The following is an 18679-nucleotide window of genomic DNA, read 5'->3' as shown; positions in this document are numbered from 1 at the left end:
CTGCTGAGTTTTCCAAATTTGCTGGCATATTGAGTGCAGCACTTTCACAGCATCATCTTTCAGGATTTGGAATAGCTCAACTGGAAGTCCATCACCTCCACTAGCTTTGTTTGTAGTGATGCTTTCTAAGGCCCACTTGACTTCACATTCCAGGATGTCTGGTTCTAGGTCAGTGATCACACCATTGTAATTATCTGGGTCGTGAAGATCTTTTTTGTACAGTTCTTCTGTGTATTCTTGCCATCTGTTCTTAATATCTTCTGCTTCTTTTAGGTCCATACCATTTCTGTCCTTTATCGAGCCCATCTTTGCATGAAATGTTCCTTTGGTATCTCTGACAGTGCTTAGCACAATGTTTGCTTGTCTAATTGCTCAGTCCTATTGACTCTCTGCAACTCTCTGGACTGCAGCCCACCAGGCTCCTCTGTCCATGGGATTCTCCAGGCAAGAATCCTGGAGTGGGTTGCCATTTCCTTCTCCAGGGGATCTTCCCAACTCAGGGATCAAACCTATGTCTCCTGTGTCTCCTGCATTGCCGGTGATTCTTTACCCACTGAGCCATAGAGGAGTCTCAGCATAATGTTTATGTTCCTCAAATATTTGATTTACTTATCTATATGTCTCTGATCTTCTATTAATATAGATAAAAATGACTATTCTTTATTTTTATCAACTTTTACATTAAATCAATATTATTATTGTTTTATTGATTTTTATTTATTTATTATTATTGATTTATTATTGATTTTAATCAGACACTGATTAAATATTATAGTTGAAATAATTCTGCTCCTGCTGTGCTGTGCTTAGTTGCTTCAGGTGTGTCCAACTCTTTGCAACCTTATGGACCTCAGCCTTATGGTCCAGCCTTATGGACCTCTTGCCTGTATTCTCCAGGCAAGAATACTGGAGTGGGTTGCCATGTCCTCCCCAGGGGATCTTCCCAACCCGGGTGTCCAACCCTGGTCTCCTGCTTTTCCTGAATTGCAAGCAGATTCTTTACCATGGAGCCAACAGGGAAGCCCAATTCTGCTCCTTGGTTTTATTTCAGTTGTCATTTATTCCTTTTCTTTAAATTAGGTTGCTGCATATTATTTGGAATACTTCTAGGAGAAATAACAGTTCAATATATGTGTGTTCCAAACATGCCACGATTTTTAAAAAATATGTTGTACTGATGATCAAGAAATATAAAGGGCAAACATAATAAAGTGACATATAATCAAAAGCTTTAGGATACAATTCTGACTTCATTACAGGAATAATGTAAGACCTATAAGAAATTTTTATTTTGATTTTGAAAATATGATATTTCTATTTAGGAAACTTCTCCTTTCTCTTTTTTTTAAGAAAAATAATGACTTTTTAGCCTTTTTGCTCCTCTTGAGTTGATTTCTCAGTATTTAACTGTCAGGAAAAGTATTAAATAGAAAACTAATTTTCAGTATTGAAAGGAGATGAAGTTTTCTTTTTCTGATTGGCTTGTGGTATATAAGACATAGCTTTATACACATTACAATTATGTAATATCATATCCTTTTGTTCATCCCTTATTATTCTTTAAAAAAGAATATCTTGATTAAATGACAGAAGACAAAAAGAATAAATTCAACTATATGCATACCATAGACAAGAGACTTTTATTGTAAATAGTTTATATTAGAAATCTTTAAAAAAAGACATCTATAAATATTCTAAGTCTATGCTACCACCCCGAAACATAAAATAGAATAGCAGTATGTTCAAATAAAATAATTTTAGAATAAGCCACACACCAAAATAATGTGATAAATAATTCCCTTAGAAAAATAAATATGCTCTGGAAACCCAAGTTGTTGTGTATGCATATATTTTAGAGTTGGGGGGAAAAAAATGAAAAATAAGTACCTAGAAATGACTATTCTCCTTGTATGGAATCTAGTATATACAGCAAGCATATGTTTGAACATGTGCTTTTATTCAATGTGTTGAATAAAAGATTCAATACATTGTTTCCTTTCAAAGCATAGGTCACTGTACTTAGTCCCTGTCTTTCATGTGTCAGCTGTAGTATGTAAAATTTTACTCACTCTACAGAAACAATCATATAATTTCTCTGTGGGACATAAAACCCAAAGAAATCAGATTTCTTCAATAACATGGAGTGCAAACATTCACCTTTCAGCTTGAGTCACTCATTGGAAAATCTCTGATTCTCCTGAAAACCTTTTGGAAACCTGATGTGAAATGAAAACGTGTATCTGTGTGGAATGCCAGAAAAAGGATGAAGGTGGTACCTCACAGAGGTTGGATCTGGGAGGGGCTGACACCGCTTCTTTACTCCAGGTCTTTTTGTGTCTCCCTTAGAAGCTCTCTCACTGTGGGTTGAGGTGGTGGGTGGAGCAGCAGGCACCACTCTGCTCTACATTCCTAAGCTTTGTTACTTTGCTGAGTACTGTGAAATAAGGAAACAGGTTCAAAGTTTAAAGATTCCTTTACAGTGTATGCTTGTGTTTTGTGCTCACTCCTGTCCGACTGTTTGCGAGCCCATAGACTGTTGCCTGCCAGGTTCCTCTGTCCATGGTATTCTCCAAGCAAGAATACTGGAGTAGATTGCCACTTCCTGCTCCAGGGGATCTTCCTGACACAGGAATCTAACCTGAGTCTCTTGAGTCTCCTGCATTGGCAAGTGGATTCTTTACTACTGCGCCACCTGGGAAGCCCTCCTTTACAATGTACAATAATGTCTAACATTCTACTTAATTTCTAAAGAAGACAAAAACAGTGTATATGCTTATCCTAATCATGGGGATCTTTCTCCAATGGAAAAAGAAGTACTTCTGTATACCTAGAAGATACTAGTTAGAATATTGATACTACATATCTGGATTCACAGAAGTGGGGAGCTGAAATGAGGAAATAAGGGAGAGAAAAAATAAATTGCCCTTTTTTGACCATATTACCGTTCCTTCTCAGGTCCATGTCTGTTTTTTAGTAATAGTTTAACTGACACATAGCAGACAATTCATCTATTTAAAGTGTATAATTCAACCTTTTTAAATATTCAGAGACATGTGAACTGGAAACTGCTGTCATGTTTCGATTTCTGGAGGGGACCACCCTTCTAGCCACTGGCAAGTTAATTTCAATAGGGCAGCTTCCTCTGTGGGTAATACCTGCTTCGCCAGCCACTATGTGTGTGAATACTTTGAAGGGCCGACTGCTTGCTCCAACCACCAGGGACACCTCTTCAGAGCAAGTAACTCTTTTCTAAGTATACCTTGCCCCCATTTGGACCTCCTGACATTGCTGACCCAGATCAAGGATCTCATTTTACCACGCATATAAAATAGCACTAGGCTTTCCAACAGGGTATCCAGTGGAACTTTCATCCTCCAGATGGGCCTCTGGCATTATTGAACAGCACAGTGGTCTTCTAAAACCCTTGCTCTTTAAGTTACAGGTCAGTCAATGGACTCCTAAATGAATCATGCTCCCAGGAGCACTTACCTCTCTAAACTCAGCCATATGGCCATCATTCTTCTTACACCAACTGGGCTCACCTGATCATGCTGCCCACGATTGCTATTGAGGGGGATCTGATGTTTTCATCTTACAGAATAGAATTATTTACATATTTTCCAATAATTTTGAGTCCTTTTATCTGATGATTCAGACAGTAGAGAATGTCTGCAATGCAGGAGACCTGGGTTTGATCCCTGGATCAGTCAGGAAGATCCTCTAGAGAAGGAAATGGTAACCCACTCCAGTATTCTTGCCTGGAAAATTCCATGGACAGAGGAGCCTGGTGGGCTTCAGTCCATGGGGTTGTAGAAGCGTCAGACACAACTGAGTTACTAACAGTTTCTTTTTCACTTTACACATTTAAAATTTCAATACTTGAAATATTTATTAATAAAAAAAATATGATGAGACAGACTTAAGAGTAAAGGTGAATCAGTTTTGCCATCCAGTTAGAAAAAAAGCTAACTTGATTTACATTTTTAACATTACTTAAAATTACATTTTGAACATATTTGGAGGAGAATTAAGACTTTCTGGTCTAAGAAACAACAAAAAATTATTATTATGCCTATCAGAATGTGTATCTTACCCTGATTCTAACAGCTCTCCTGAAGAGGGAAGCTTAGAACTGTTCTGATCTAGGGACATGATTGATCCCTTGCTTTAAATAACAGATGGTGTGATGTGACACATAGCAGCGATGCATGTCAGCTTCAGAATATGAATTAAGAATGTAGGAAAGGATTTCTTGAGTGGACAGTAATGGGAGTTAAGTTGTTTGAAGAACTGTAGCAGCTACTGGTATAAAGAGGAACTATGAATATTTTACATAGAAGTAGTCTCAGGATGTTTATTTTCTTTATTTTTAAAAAAAATGTTTAATTAAATTATGCCATTTCCATGGTAAATCTACATAATTGGTTAAAAACACACCTGAAGATGAAGGCCGGTATTTTTCTAGTGCTAAAAACAAATTATCAAGAGAGGAACCTTCTGACAGACATCAGAAGGGGGTAGAAAGAGTATCGCCTCATTAGTTTAAGCAGGGCCTTATATGCTTCTCAACTGGCTGCTGAGAATAGATAAAAAGAATAAACTCAAGGTTGTAAGAGCTTTTCTTTTACCAGACCCTTTCCCAAGGTATACATCCTGAGGTAACTTTGGCACAAGATTAGCTAGGGAGAATGGATTCTGGGGCAACACGTCTCTGGGTGAGATATACTGTTGCTGTGTAATCAGGGTCACACATCTTGAGAAACAGGTTCTCAGGCAAGATTTGTTAAAATTATAATCATAGAGCTTAAGAAAAGCATTTCCATGAGTAAGACATTGTGCTGTGTGACCATTAGTTCTGGACTTAAAGAAAGGCCAGTTCTCAGGTGAGAAACACTGTAGGCTTAAGGAAAGCATGAGTGAAAATGTGCACCTTCTCCTTCAAAGGCCCTAAGCTTTAACTCTCACAGGTCTCCTTGACTTACTGTCTTGTTATGGAAACCTCACCTCATAAGCCAGGGCAGGAATTGCTGCATCCAAGAGTCTCCATATCATAAATGGGAGCTGAATAAGTGAAGGGATCACCCACTTCTTGCCATGTCTATCTGGAACTTAGCCTCATCGACAGCTGGGAGCAGGATGAAAAAGCCTGATATTCTCCCTTACCAAGAAAATAGACCTCTGACTGGGAGTTAGGTGGAGATGGAACACTTGGTTCTTAACTGAGACAATGTGGAGTTGAATTTTCATCGTTTTTGTTGGGGGAAGGAAGGTAGGGTTTGGTTCAAATGTCACAGAATGCCTCAAATCTTACCAAATTTTGTTCGTTTATTTAAATATATATTTATTTACTGTATTTTTAGGGGCATTTTCAGATACTTTGGTGGTTGTCATTTTTATAGTTCTCCCCAGTTTCATTAATGCATTGGTCTCTGAAGCTCATCATGTTGTCATGTCAGAAGTGGCTTCCTCGTGTCTATTTTTAAGTCTTCTGCCATATGTCTATTCTTCTCAAGCTGTGATAGCCATAAGCCTGTAGGTAATCTGTGGTATTCCAGGGAGTTTGGCAGGGCACAGGATAAACTTGGAGTATCTGCCTGTCTCTTGATTTAATCCACATATGTATAGGGAAAAATATTTATATTAAAACAATGACATTATGGTAATAACATATGTGAATGATATGTATTTTAAACATAAAACCCGATAGTTTGAAGAACTCTCCAGTAGTGAGCTACCTGGAGCAACACCTCCAGGCTCACAATGTAAGCTTGCATTTTCTTGTAGAATCTGCAGTGGGCATTTGCCAAGTGACTTTTCTGTTGTTAGGCAAAGCATGAATTTTAGTACTGAATTTGGCAAACAACACATGGAAAATAAAATTGTCCGTGACCTGTGATGATATCTACCTAAAAATCCCCAAGATTTTTTTGCTCAGTATTATATATTAAATAATATTATATGCATAGCATAATGCATAATTAAACAAAAGGATGCAGCTTCTTCTTCAAGGGTCCTGTAATTGAATTGAGATCATGACGAAAGCAGTGTATTCTTTTTTCAATTTGAATTAAAATGTAAAACATATTAGTGTAATATAAATATACAAAATTTAACAACAAAAAAGATCCTTTAATGATTAGTTCTAGTTAAAAAAAAAAGTATTAGATGTAAGGCCGTCTCTTTGCCCTCTACTTCTATTGAGATGTCCTTCTCAATCACTCTTAATTTTTCTATATTTTTTCTTCTTTCCCCTTAAGATTTGACTATGCAACTTTTTATGTTCACATCATTTTAACTGCATTCTCAAGGCTAATTATTCCCAAAAGAACATCTCTAATCTTGTCCTTTCCATCTCCCTTCCTTCCACCAATCTAATTACATAGAGTGTTGTGTTCCAGAAAAATACCGACAGATCATTTTCCCAGTTGAGTTCCCCAACTATTAAAATGAATCTCAACCCTCACTTTCATTTCCTCCAACTATTGACTCTAGTGCTGAATTTAGCACAGCCTCTAAAATGAAAGTCTGCTAATGATTCCAGGGAACTATAAAACATGAAAATTACAAATATTTCAATATACTGCCAAGAGAACATAATACAGTACTCAGTGTATTGCCACTTGACAAATAGTTTTAGACTTTTAAGGTTTCTTATGAAGCTAAGATTAGTAGTTTGAAGTTCTGTAATAGAATATCATGTTCCTTCCTAATTTATCTTCAAGATACACAAATCATCAGGAAAAAAATCTGTTTATAAGACACTGATTGTGAAATATGTTCCTGCTGTGTTAAGAGAGAGTAGAATATTTTCCTGCTTGCCAGTTACCTTATTTGTTATCTTATCTTTGATATTATATCATTTTTTGTACAAATACATTTCTCAACCTGAGTATTGACCATCACATTATTTCTTGTTACACATATCCAAAATGGAACAAATTCCACTAGGTGATTTCTGCTGTTTTTCCTTTAATTGATGTTTTGATAGAAATCATTTTGGACTAAAGTGCTGAATTCTTCTTCAAGGGTTCCAGCTTATCTATGGAGCCCTGTGACACCCCTATGTCCTAACTAAACCCCAAATAAAAAAGTTTACAACTTATGCATTAGGTTTCTTGAAGATGAGTTCAAATTAGAAATCTTCCACAGCGATATTATTACCCATAATACATAACAAGTAAGTCTTTAACACAAAAATTAAATATTTTTAAATTATGCAATCTCTCTGTTTGATTTAAAATGACATCCACAAAGGATGAATAGGTGCTGAGTCATACTCAGCTGATAGAGTATCAATCCCACATTTGCTGGCTATACGGATTTGAAAAAAAAAACACCTAGAGTCAGGTGTTATATTCTTCATCAAAATGAATATAATAAAAAAGCATGACATTCACAAGATTACTTTAAACATTAAATGTGATAATGCCTATAAAGTGAACACTTGGTATATACTGAGTTTTAGCTATCAAGAATGAAAATGTCAGGTTCTTTACCATGTGGTAGTTATCATTTTTAGAAGTGTAAGTTATTATTTCATGTTAGTTTCACAATTTAAAAGGAAATCAGTGAAGTTAAATAACACAGTTGCACTATGGCCATTCAGGTAGTAACATCTGAGCTGAAATAGGATCAGGCTGAGTCAGAAAACTCAACCATTATAATCTACTGAGTATAATCAAGAGCCCATAATATCTGAAAATAGCAGGAGGGGTTTGATTTAAGCACTTATCCTTAAGAACTCTTCAGGAGTTCAGCTGATGTTCTTCCCTTTTTCCAGAAAACAAAAATTCTTTTCCTCCTTTTTGCTAATGGGATAAACATACTGAGCTTTTTTTTTTTTTTTAATTAGACCCTGCAAGTAGAAGTCTTCTGTTCTACAGCCTTTTCAAGAGCCTAGAAGAACATTTGAGGTTGTAAGGAAAAACAAATTTATTGACCCTAAAATATTGGAATATACATACCAACTCAGGATTAATAGATGTTGAAATCCATACACAAAAAATGGTCAAGTAATCTCTTTAATATTTCTCTCTCATATCATGCAAAGAGGTTGGGAAGATCCCCTGGAGAAGGGAAAGGCTACTCACTCCAGTATTCTGGGCTGGAGAATTCAGGCAAGGGGTAAGACATGACTAAGTGACTTTCACTTTCACTTTTATTGGATTATTTGGGGCTTCCTTGGTGGCTCAATGGTAAGGAATCCTCCTGTCAATGCAGGAGATGCAAGTTTGACCCCTGGGCCGGGAATAACCCCGAAAAAGAAAATGGCAAACCACTTTAGTATTCTTGCCTGGGAAACTTTATTGATAAAGGAGCCTGGCAGGCTATAGTCCATGGGGTCACAAAAAAGTTGGACCTGACTTAGCAACTCAGTCAGTTCAGTTCAGTTCAGTCACTCAAGTCGTGTACGACTCTTTGCGACACCATGAATCGCAGCAAGCCAGGCCTCCCTGTCCATCACCAACTCCTGGAGTTCACTCAGACTCACGTTCATCGAGTCAGTGATGCCATCCAGCCATCTCATCCTCTATCGTCCCCTTCTCCTCCTTCCCTCAATCCCTCCCAGCATCAGAGTCATTTCCAATGAGTCAACTCTTCGCATGAGATGGCCAAAGTGTTGGAGTTTCAGCTTTAGCATCATTCCTTCCAAAGAACACCCAGGACTGATCTCCTTTAGAATGGACTGGTTGGATCTCCTTGCAGTCAAGGGACTCTCAAGAGTCTTGTCCAACACCACAGTTCAAAAGCATCAATTCTTCGGTGCTCAGATTTCTTCACAGTCCAACTCTCACATCCATAGATGACCACTGGAAAACCATAGCCTTGACTAGACAGACCTTTGTTGGCAAAGTAATGTCTCTGCTTTTGAATATGCTATCTAGGTTGGTCATAACTTTCCTTCCAAGGAGTAAGCGTTTTTTAATTTCATGGCTGCATTCACCATCTGAAGTGATTTTGGAGCCCAAAAAAATAAAGTCTGACACTTGTCATTGTTTCCCCATTTATTTCCCATGAAGAGATGGAACCAGATTCCATGATCTTTGTTTTCTGAATGTTGAGCTTTAAGTCAACTTTTTCACTCTCCTCTTTCACTTTCATCAAGAGGCTCTTTAGTTCCTCTTCACTTTCTGCTATAAGGGTGGTGTCATCTGCATATCTGAGGTTATTGATAATTCTCCCGGCAATCTTGATTCCAGCTTGTGCTTCTTCCCGTCCAGCGTTTCTCATGATGTACTCTGCATAGAAATTAAATAAGCAGGGTGACAATATACAGCCTTGACGTACTCCTTTTCCTATTTGGAACCAGTCTGTTGTTCCATGTCAAGTTCTAACTGTTGTTTCCTGACCTGCATATAGATTTCTCAAGAGGCAGGTCAGGTGGTCTGGTATTCCCATGTCTTTCAGAATTTTCCACAGTTTATTGTGATCCACACATTCAAAGGCTTTGGCATAGTCAATAAAGCAGAAATTGATGTTTTTCTGGAACTCTCTTGCTTTTTCGATGATCCAGCAGATGTTGCAATTTGATCTCTGGTTCCTCTGCCTTTTCAAAAACCACTTGAACATCTGGAAGTTCACGGTTCACGTATTGCTTAGCAACTAAACAACTTAGCAACTAAACAACAGCAAAAATGGATGTATTTAGTGTGAGTCTCTGGTAAACTGAGATAATATTAATTTGTTGTGCACACTGCTAAAGGAAGATGTACTGTGGCCTGAACAGTTATTCAAACCACCCACTCCGCCACCAAGGATTGCTTAAGGGGAACTAGCAATAGTCCTTAAAATTGTTGTTTAGTTGCTAAGTTGTGTCTGACTCTTTGCAACCCCATGCACTGCAACACTCCATGGAAAGGCTTTCCTATCCTTCACTATCTCCCAGAGTTTGCTCAAATTCATGTCCATTTAGTCGGTGATACTATCCAACCATCTCATCTTCCATCACCCCTTTCTCCTCTTGCTCTCAATATTTCTCAGCATCAGAGTCTTTTCCAATGAGTCAGCTCTTCATATCAGGTGACCAAAGTATTGGAGCTTCAGCTTCCAATGAATATTCAGAGTTGATTTCTTTTAGGATTGACTGGTTTGATCTCCTTACAGTCCAGGGGACTCTGAAGAGTCTTCTCCAACACCAGAATCCAACAGCATCGATTCTTCAGCTCTTATCCTTTCTTGTGGTCCAACTCTCACATCTGTACATGACTACTGGAAAAACCATAGCTCTGACTAGTTAAACCTTTGTCTGCAAAATGATGTCTCTGCTTTTAATACACTAAGTTTGTCATAACTTTTCTTCCAAGGAGCTATTGTCTTTTAATTTTGTGACTGTAGTCATCGTCCACAGTGATTTTGGAGCCCAAGTAAATACAATCTGCCACTGTTTCCACTTTGTCCCCATCTATTTGCCATAAAGTGATGGGACCAGATGCCATGATCTTAGTTTTTTGAATGTTGAGTTTTAATGATGTAAAGTCCTTAAATACACCCAGTCAATTTGTATCCAAATTTTTTACTTCCAGTTATCTTTTCTGTCAGGTCTCTAAATGTCAGCATGCTACTTTCTCCTCAGTACTCTCTTCTGATTAAAAAACAAACAAACAAACAAAATTCAAAACTTCATTTAGATATAATTGGCAAATACTAAATGACATATATTAAAATGTAAAGTTTGGTAGGTTTTGACTTATTCTTGTGAAGCCCCCGCCCTGTCATCTTTTTGCTTTTGCTCTGAATTTCCTTCTCCTTTAGAACCATAATCAACATTTGTTTATAATCTATACCACCCTGTCTTGGTGTTTTAAATGGGCCTCAAAAACATCACCACACTACAATTGTTCCAGTCATAACCAACAGCACTAAATATGCAGAGTTTTTAAATTATTCGGAGAAGGAAATGGCAACCCACTCCAGTATTCTTGCTTGGAGAATTCCATGGACAGAGGAGCCTGGTGGGCTATAGTCCATGGGGTCACAAAGAGTTGGACACGACTGAGCAACAAACACTTTCAATTATTATAGTAGCTTGATCTTTTATCATGTGGATAAACATCTTTTAAACTTATAGAGCAAGTATGTTTTGTGGGTGTGTTTTGCAAATCCTTCAGATAAGCTATCTTCTCTTATACTTTGTTTCTTCTGGAGAAATATGTGTTAAGTCTCTTCAGTTGTGCCTGATGCTTTGTGACCTTATGGACTATAGCCTTCCAGGCTCCTCTGTCCATGGGATTCTCCAGACATGAATACTGGAGTGGGTTTCCACTTCCTCTTCCAGGGTATCTTCCTGAGTCAGGAATTGAACCCACATTTCTTATGTCTCCTGCATTGGCAGGTGGATTCTTTACCACTAGTGACACCTCAGAAGCCCTGGAGACATAGCTACAAGGGAATTTTTAAGTCTCTTGTGGAGCCTGGGTGAGAAGTGATTCTAGCTGGGGACATTCAGAGCCAAGGGATGCTACACTGAGATGGAGAAACGAATGACAAGTAAATGAAATCAAACTCTTTCACCAGGCTTGTGGATATGTGTTTAGTTTCCAGTTAAGGGCTCTTACACTGAGAGATGAAATTCTTAACAGCGATTGGCTAGGAGAGGATTGGAGGCTCAACAACTTTCCTATGAGGCACTATCCTTGCCCAGGTTCACACCAAAATTGATGGGCAACATACGAACAAGCTAGGAACACTTTATGATGCCTGTATTCCCTAGATCTGGAGTGTTATTTTGCATATCATAGAAGATGTTTCCTACTGATTTTGGAGGAAGAATTGTAAACTAGTATTACACTCAATTTCCAGGGATGTACGAGAGAATGCTTCTTCCAGATAATACTGTGAAGACTGCCTTTTACTAATAGCAATCTCGTAAGAATTGAGTTTCAATGTTGGCTTATTTCATCTTCCAACTATATTGAATAATTGTCTTCCCCAACTGGGACTGTGCTTCCAGTATATAAATCAGTGCTAGCCCAATATTGTCTGAGGCTCTTAGATCTAGACCATGAATATTGTACATCCAGTGCATTTTTTAAAAGAGATTCAGTTTGTATAATCTTCCATATATGGTAAGCCACATTCAGCTATCACACAGATCCAAGAAGGAGAGCTCACATTTGAAAAGTTTGATATTTTTTCCATTGTATGTATATATACATTTTATATATATATATATATATTATATATGTATAATCCCTATATATATATCAATCCTTCAGAAAACCAGGTGTACAGACCTTTGATTATGAAGTGTGTCCAGCAATAAACACTGAATAAGTTTTTGAATTTTGGTGGCTATAGTACATGGAAATTAGTAAGAAAATCTATACAAAATTATTGGACTATTAAGACATAAAATCCTGGGATATTAGTTTTCTAATGCTATAGTAACAAATCATCAAACCGTTAGTACTTTACACTACACAAACATATTGTCTCTATGTCTTTTCTAGTTTCAAGGGATCCCCTGAATACAAGCTCATAGCCCCACTTGTTCCTGTTGTTGTTTAGTTGCTAAGTTCTGTCTGAGTCTTTAGACTCCTCTGTCCATGGGATTTCCCAGGCAAGAATTATGGAGTAGACTGCCACTTCCTTCTCCAGGAGATCTTCCTGATGCAGAGAAGAGATCGAACCTGCTTCTCATTCATTGGCAGGCAGATTCTTAACCCCTGAGTCACCAGGGAAACCCTCATAGCTCTATACTCCATCCTAAAGTCAGCAGTATAGCAGCTTCCAGTCTCTCTCTCTCCTTCTTGGCTTTTGGTTTCACAATGCCTTTACTCTAATCCTCCCACCTCCTTATTATAAGAACCCTTATGATTATGTTGGGACCACACATATAGTCCAGGCAATCTCACTGTCAGAAAAGCATTAGTTTATTCACAGACACAATGTCTGTTTTGCCATAAAAGGTAACATATTCAGTGGTTGCTGGAAACTAGAACATAAACATCTTTCAGGGTTCACATCAGGATAACATATCCCAAGTGATAGCAATCTAAAAGCCAAGAAGAGAGAACATTTCCACATACCAGCCAAAAAGAAATAAATCAGAAAATATGTATGAAAATGAAGAAGTTGAAGAAAATCAGTGAAAGGCAGTGTCTAGACCAGGAGCCACATATCTGTTTTTATAAATAATATTGGAAAATAATCATGTTCATTCATTTTTATGTTGCCTGTGGTTGCTCAATTAAATTCTGAAATGAACATTCTACTAAATTCCTAGGGGTGCTTAACAAAGTGCTTCAAGCTCTATACATTTTTTCTCTAATAGTTCTAGAGGGTAGAAATCCAAAATCTGTAAGTTCATACATTATTTGAAGGTTCTAGGGGAGGAATATTTCTTTTAGCTTTTGCTGGTTTCAGCAATCCTTGACATTCCTTACTTTATAGAGAATTAGTCCAATCTCTGTTTCCATCTCCAAATGGCCTCTTCTCTGTGTGTTGTTTTCCAAGTTTTTCTATTGCTAAAAATATACCAGTCATTGTTTAGGGCCTACTCCTATTCAGTATGATCTCACCTTAATTTGATTATATCTGCATGACCTATTTCCAAATAAGTTCACATTCAGGTATTCCCAGGGTTGAACTTCAGCATATCTTTTTTAAGAGAGCACAATTCAACCCATAACAGGTATCAAAAAACACTTAAAATGTTTTCCTAAGATGGAAAACTCACATTCTGCTTGACATCAATCAGTGGTGGGCTCTCATAACACTTTGTGTGCTGTGTGCTAAACTGCTTCAGTCATGTCCAACTCTGTGTGACCTATGGACTGTAGGCCACCAAGCTCCTCTCTCCGTGGGATTCTCCAGGCAAGAATACTGGAATGGATTGCCATGCCCTCCTCCAGGGGATCTTCACGACCCAGGGATCGAACTTGCATCTCTTATGTCTCCTGCATTGGCAGGCAGGTTCTTTACTGCTAGCGCCACCTGGGAAGCCCTCATACCACTTTATATAAATACCAGATCTCTCCATAAAAAGAAAAAAATTAAGTGATTTCAATGGTAGCATAATAAAATTGCATTTGAAATAGAAATACTAAAGATGTAGTGTGTGCTCAGTCAAGTCCGACTCTTTGCAACCCCAAGAAGAGTAGCCTCCCAGATTCCTCTGTCCATGGAATTCTCCAGGCATGAATACTGGAGTGGGTTGCCATTTCCTATTCTAGGGGATCTTAGTGACCCAGGGATTGAACACACATCTCTGTGTCTCCTGCATTGGCAGGGGGATTCTTTATCACTGTACCATCTGTACATTCAAAGTCATGATGTTTTCCAATGAGCAAATACTTTTGGTTCCCATGTAATCACATAGCCTCATTTGAAAAGCTAGATGTGTACTCTTCTTTATTTTGGTTTCAGGTCTTATTTCTAATTCTCTTTGGTAAAGTTATTCATGCACTTAACATTTATGCCCCAAAACTTAGAGAATATATCATTGAGTAGCATACACAGAAATATATAATGGATGTGACTATTTCTCTACAGCCAGAGTAAAATTTTGAAGTGCTACTTTCTTTCTTTATAGTTTCATTATTTGGAATAAATCTTATCTAGACCTCTCTTTCAGGGTTTCTCTGGTAGCTCAGCTGGTGAAAAATCCTCCTGCAATGCAGGAGACTCTGGTTCAATTCACGGGTTAGAAAGACCCCCCTGCAGAAGGGAATGGCTACCCACTCCAGTATTCTGGCCTGGAGAATTCCGTGGACTGTATAGTCCATGGGTTCACAAAGAGTTGGACTCTACTGAGTGAATTTCACAAACCTCTCTTTGTTTTTCACTGGCTAAATATGTTTTATTTTTATGCTGCCAGTTAAATTGAAGCTGCAGTCTCAGAGATTGTCTTATTTTGTAAATATATCCAAAGGGTTTTAAACAATAAGCCTTTCTGATAAATATAATATGTGATTATAAAAGTTCTCATACATGATGTTTAATTCTTAATGGGAACCACAGATGCTCTGATTCAGTGGGATGATATATCCTTTTGGAGTTCTGTATTGCCTCTCTGGTATAGTATTAAGGCTGAAAGAAGTGAATACCAAGTTTTAGATATGTAAATGGAGGGGGAGGTGGTTAGTCACTAACTCCTGTCCAACTCTTGCAATACCATGGACTGTCATCTGCCCAGATCCTCTGACCATAAGATTCTTCAGGCAAGAATACTGGAGTGGGTTGCCATTTATTTCTCCAGGGGATCTTCCCAACCCAGGAATCAAAACCCAGGTCTCCTGCCTTTCAGGCAGATTTACCACTGAGTTACGAAGAAAGAGCAGATCATAAATTAGGGGGAAATATTATATCATACGGAGAAGGCAATGGCACCCCACTCCAGTACTCTTGCCTGGAAAATCCCATGGATGGAGGAGCCTGGTAGGTTGCAGTCCATGGGGTTGCTAAGAGCCGGGCATGACTGAGCGACTTCACTTTGACTTTTCACTTTCATGCATTGGAGAAGGAAATGGCAACCCACTCCAGTGTTCTTGCCTGGAGAATCCCAGGGACAGGGGAGCCTGGTAGGCTGCCGTCTATGGGGTCACACGGAGTCGGACATGACTGAATTGACTTAGCAACTTAGCAGCATCATATCATAAAGTTTGTTTTGGGAAAAAAAATCACCCTTATTTGTGATCATTGTTTGCTATTGATAAGTTTGGGTCATTAGATACATTTTTCCTCACAAATTACAGGATGTTTCAAATATTTGTATGAAGAAGAAATGTTATTGTAGTGTAATTAATATTTTTACAGAAGAAAATCATATTTAAGTATGATCTATACAGAGGCAAACTATCATGAAGCAGATTTACTCATGCATTTATTTATGCTCATATTACTCTCTATAAAATTTCATAATTATCATTCATCATATTTTATTATACTCATTTGTTTATATGACTGTCACGCCTTCTAAACTGTTAAGACCTTCAAGGTAGGACAATGCTTCATTTATCTCTGTAACCACTACCTGCGTTCTAACATATGGTAGTCATTTAATAAATGTTTGGGGTTTAAAAAAATAAATTAAAAATAAACTGGCATAGTTCCTAGTAATTAAGCAGTGTATACACATGCAATAAAAACTGAATATGCAAATAAGTCATAATGAATTTTATTTAAGAGACATTAAATATATATAAATTGAAATTTTATATTGATTGAAAGCATGCCATATGCTTTGGTGGTGTTCTGCTTTGTTCAATTTAATGAGAAAGATGGCAAGTAAACTTCATATGTTCCAAGATATTGGGACTCCATAAAGTTCCTGATAGGATGTTTAGAAGAAAAAGTAGATTATACAGGCCTTTTTATACAACTCTGTATACAAACTCTGTATTGTTTGTATACAAACTCTGTATACAACTTAATTTTATGTAAGGTATGCTATGCTATGCTAAGTCACTTCAGTCGTGTCTGACTCTGTGTGACCCCATAGACGGCAGCCCACCAGACTCCCCCATCCCTGGGAGTCTCCAGGCAAGAACACTGGAGTGGGTTGCCATTTCCTTCTCCAATGCATGAAAGTGAAAAGTGAAAGTGAAGTCACTCAGTTGTGTCCAACTCTTAGCGACCACATGGATTGCAGCCTAACAGGCTCTTCCATCCTTGGGATTTTCCAAGCAAGAGTACTGGAGTGGGATGCCATTGCCTTCTCCAATGTAAGGTATATATGTCTCTATAAATTATATGTTATATATAACTTTTCAGTTTATACTTAACAGTAATATTTCAGAATAGACTCAACAAATATATACTGAATTCTGATTTGATTCATATCTTTTAACTCTCTCTGTTATACATTTAATTATTATCACATTAAAAAATGCTTTGTCTCTATTTTATAAATAAGTAATTTATAGGCTTAGATATAGTTCTAAGATGAAATAGCTAACAAGTATTGGAGTTAGAGCCAAGAGAAGCTACCCCACGCCTGAGGTCAGTCAAGGCTATGGTTTTTCCAGTAGTCATGTATGGATGTGAGAGTTAGACTGTGAAGAAAGCTGAGCGCCAAAGAATTGATGCTTTTGAACTGTGGTGTTGGAGAAGACTCGAGAGTCCCTTGGACTGAAAGGAGATCCAACCAGTCCATTCTAAAGATCAATCCTGGGTATTCTTTGGAAGGAATGATGCTGATGCTGAAACTCCAATACTTTGGACACCTCATGCGAAGAGTTGACGCATTGGAAAAGACTCTGATGCTGGGATGGATTGGGGGCAGGAGGAGAAGGGGACAACAGAGGATGAGATGGCTGGATGGCATCACTGACTCGATGGATGTGAGTTTGAGTGAACTCCAGGAGTTGGTGATGGACAGGGAGGCCTGGCGTGCTGCGATTCATGGGGTCGCAAAGAGTTGAACACGACTGAGTGACTGAACTGAACTGATTGGAGATAGAGACTGATTATTTCTGATTGTATACCCATATTATTTCTATTTTCAAAGACATGATAGTGTGATGGTAAATATTTAACAGCTAGCTAGAAGTCATTGAGTCTGATTTATTGCATTTACTGATTTTCATGGCACAAATACTCTTGCCCTGACTCATTTCAAGCTATCGATATCATTTCAATGAAAGTGGAGTTTAAAATAAAATTTAACTCTTGTGTGCTAGTAACATGCACCTCCAACACACAGCTGGAAAAACAAATGATTCTTTTATGGACAGCTATAATATTAGGAAATACAGTCATAGCAAAGACATCGATTATTCAGGCTGTTAATGCTGGGTTAGGACAGTAAGAAATGGCATCAGGAGTTTAAAAAAATCAAGAAATAGTGGGCAGACATGGTGAAATCAAGGATTTCCAGTGGTTAGATACCAGGAGAGAACACAAGATAACAAATGAGAAAATTCAAAAAATTCTTATATATTCAGCACATCTTTTCCCATTTCTCATTATGAGATATTTTATGAATTATGTCTTTCAAATAGTATCATCTTTAATTACAAAAATATGGAAACAATTCAGATGCCAGTTAGCAGCACAATTAATTATAAATAAATGGTACAAGAGTCATAAAATGGAATACTGTATAGCAGTGAAAAAGAATGAGCTACTGCCCAAGTTAGCATGGATGAACCTCAATAATATTCAATTCAGTTAATTTCAGTCACACAATAGTGTCTGACTCTTTGCGACCCCATGATCAGCAGCACTGCAGGCCTCCCTGTCCATCACCAACTCAGGAGTTTACTCAAACTCATGTCCTTTGAGTTGGTGATGCCATCCAACCATCTCATCCTCCGTCATCCCCTTCTCCTCCTGCCTTCAATATTTTCCAGCATCAGGGTCTTTTCCAATGAGTCACTTCTTCACATCAGGTGGCCAAACTATTGGAGTTTCAGTTTCAGCATCAGTCCTTCCAATGAATATTCAGGACTGATTTCCTTTAGGATGAACTGGTTGGATCTCCTTGCAGTCCAAGGAACTCTCAAGAGTTTTCTCCAACACCACAGTTCAAAAGCATCAATACTTCAGCTCTCAGATTTCTTTATAGTCCAACATGACTACTGGAAAAACCATAGTTCTGACTAGTTGGACCTTTGTTGGCAAAGTAATATCTCTGCTTTTTAATATGCTATCTAGGTTGGTCATAACTTTTCTTCCAAGGAGCAAGCATCTTTTAATTTCATGTCTGCATTCACAATCTGCAGTGCTTTTGGAGTCC

This window comes from Bubalus kerabau, chromosome 9, assembly GCF_029407905.1.
Source record: "Bubalus kerabau isolate K-KA32 ecotype Philippines breed swamp buffalo chromosome 9, PCC_UOA_SB_1v2, whole genome shotgun sequence".
Classification (NCBI taxonomy): domain Eukaryota; kingdom Metazoa; phylum Chordata; class Mammalia; order Artiodactyla; family Bovidae; genus Bubalus; species Bubalus kerabau.
This window is presented reverse-complemented; position numbering follows the sequence as displayed.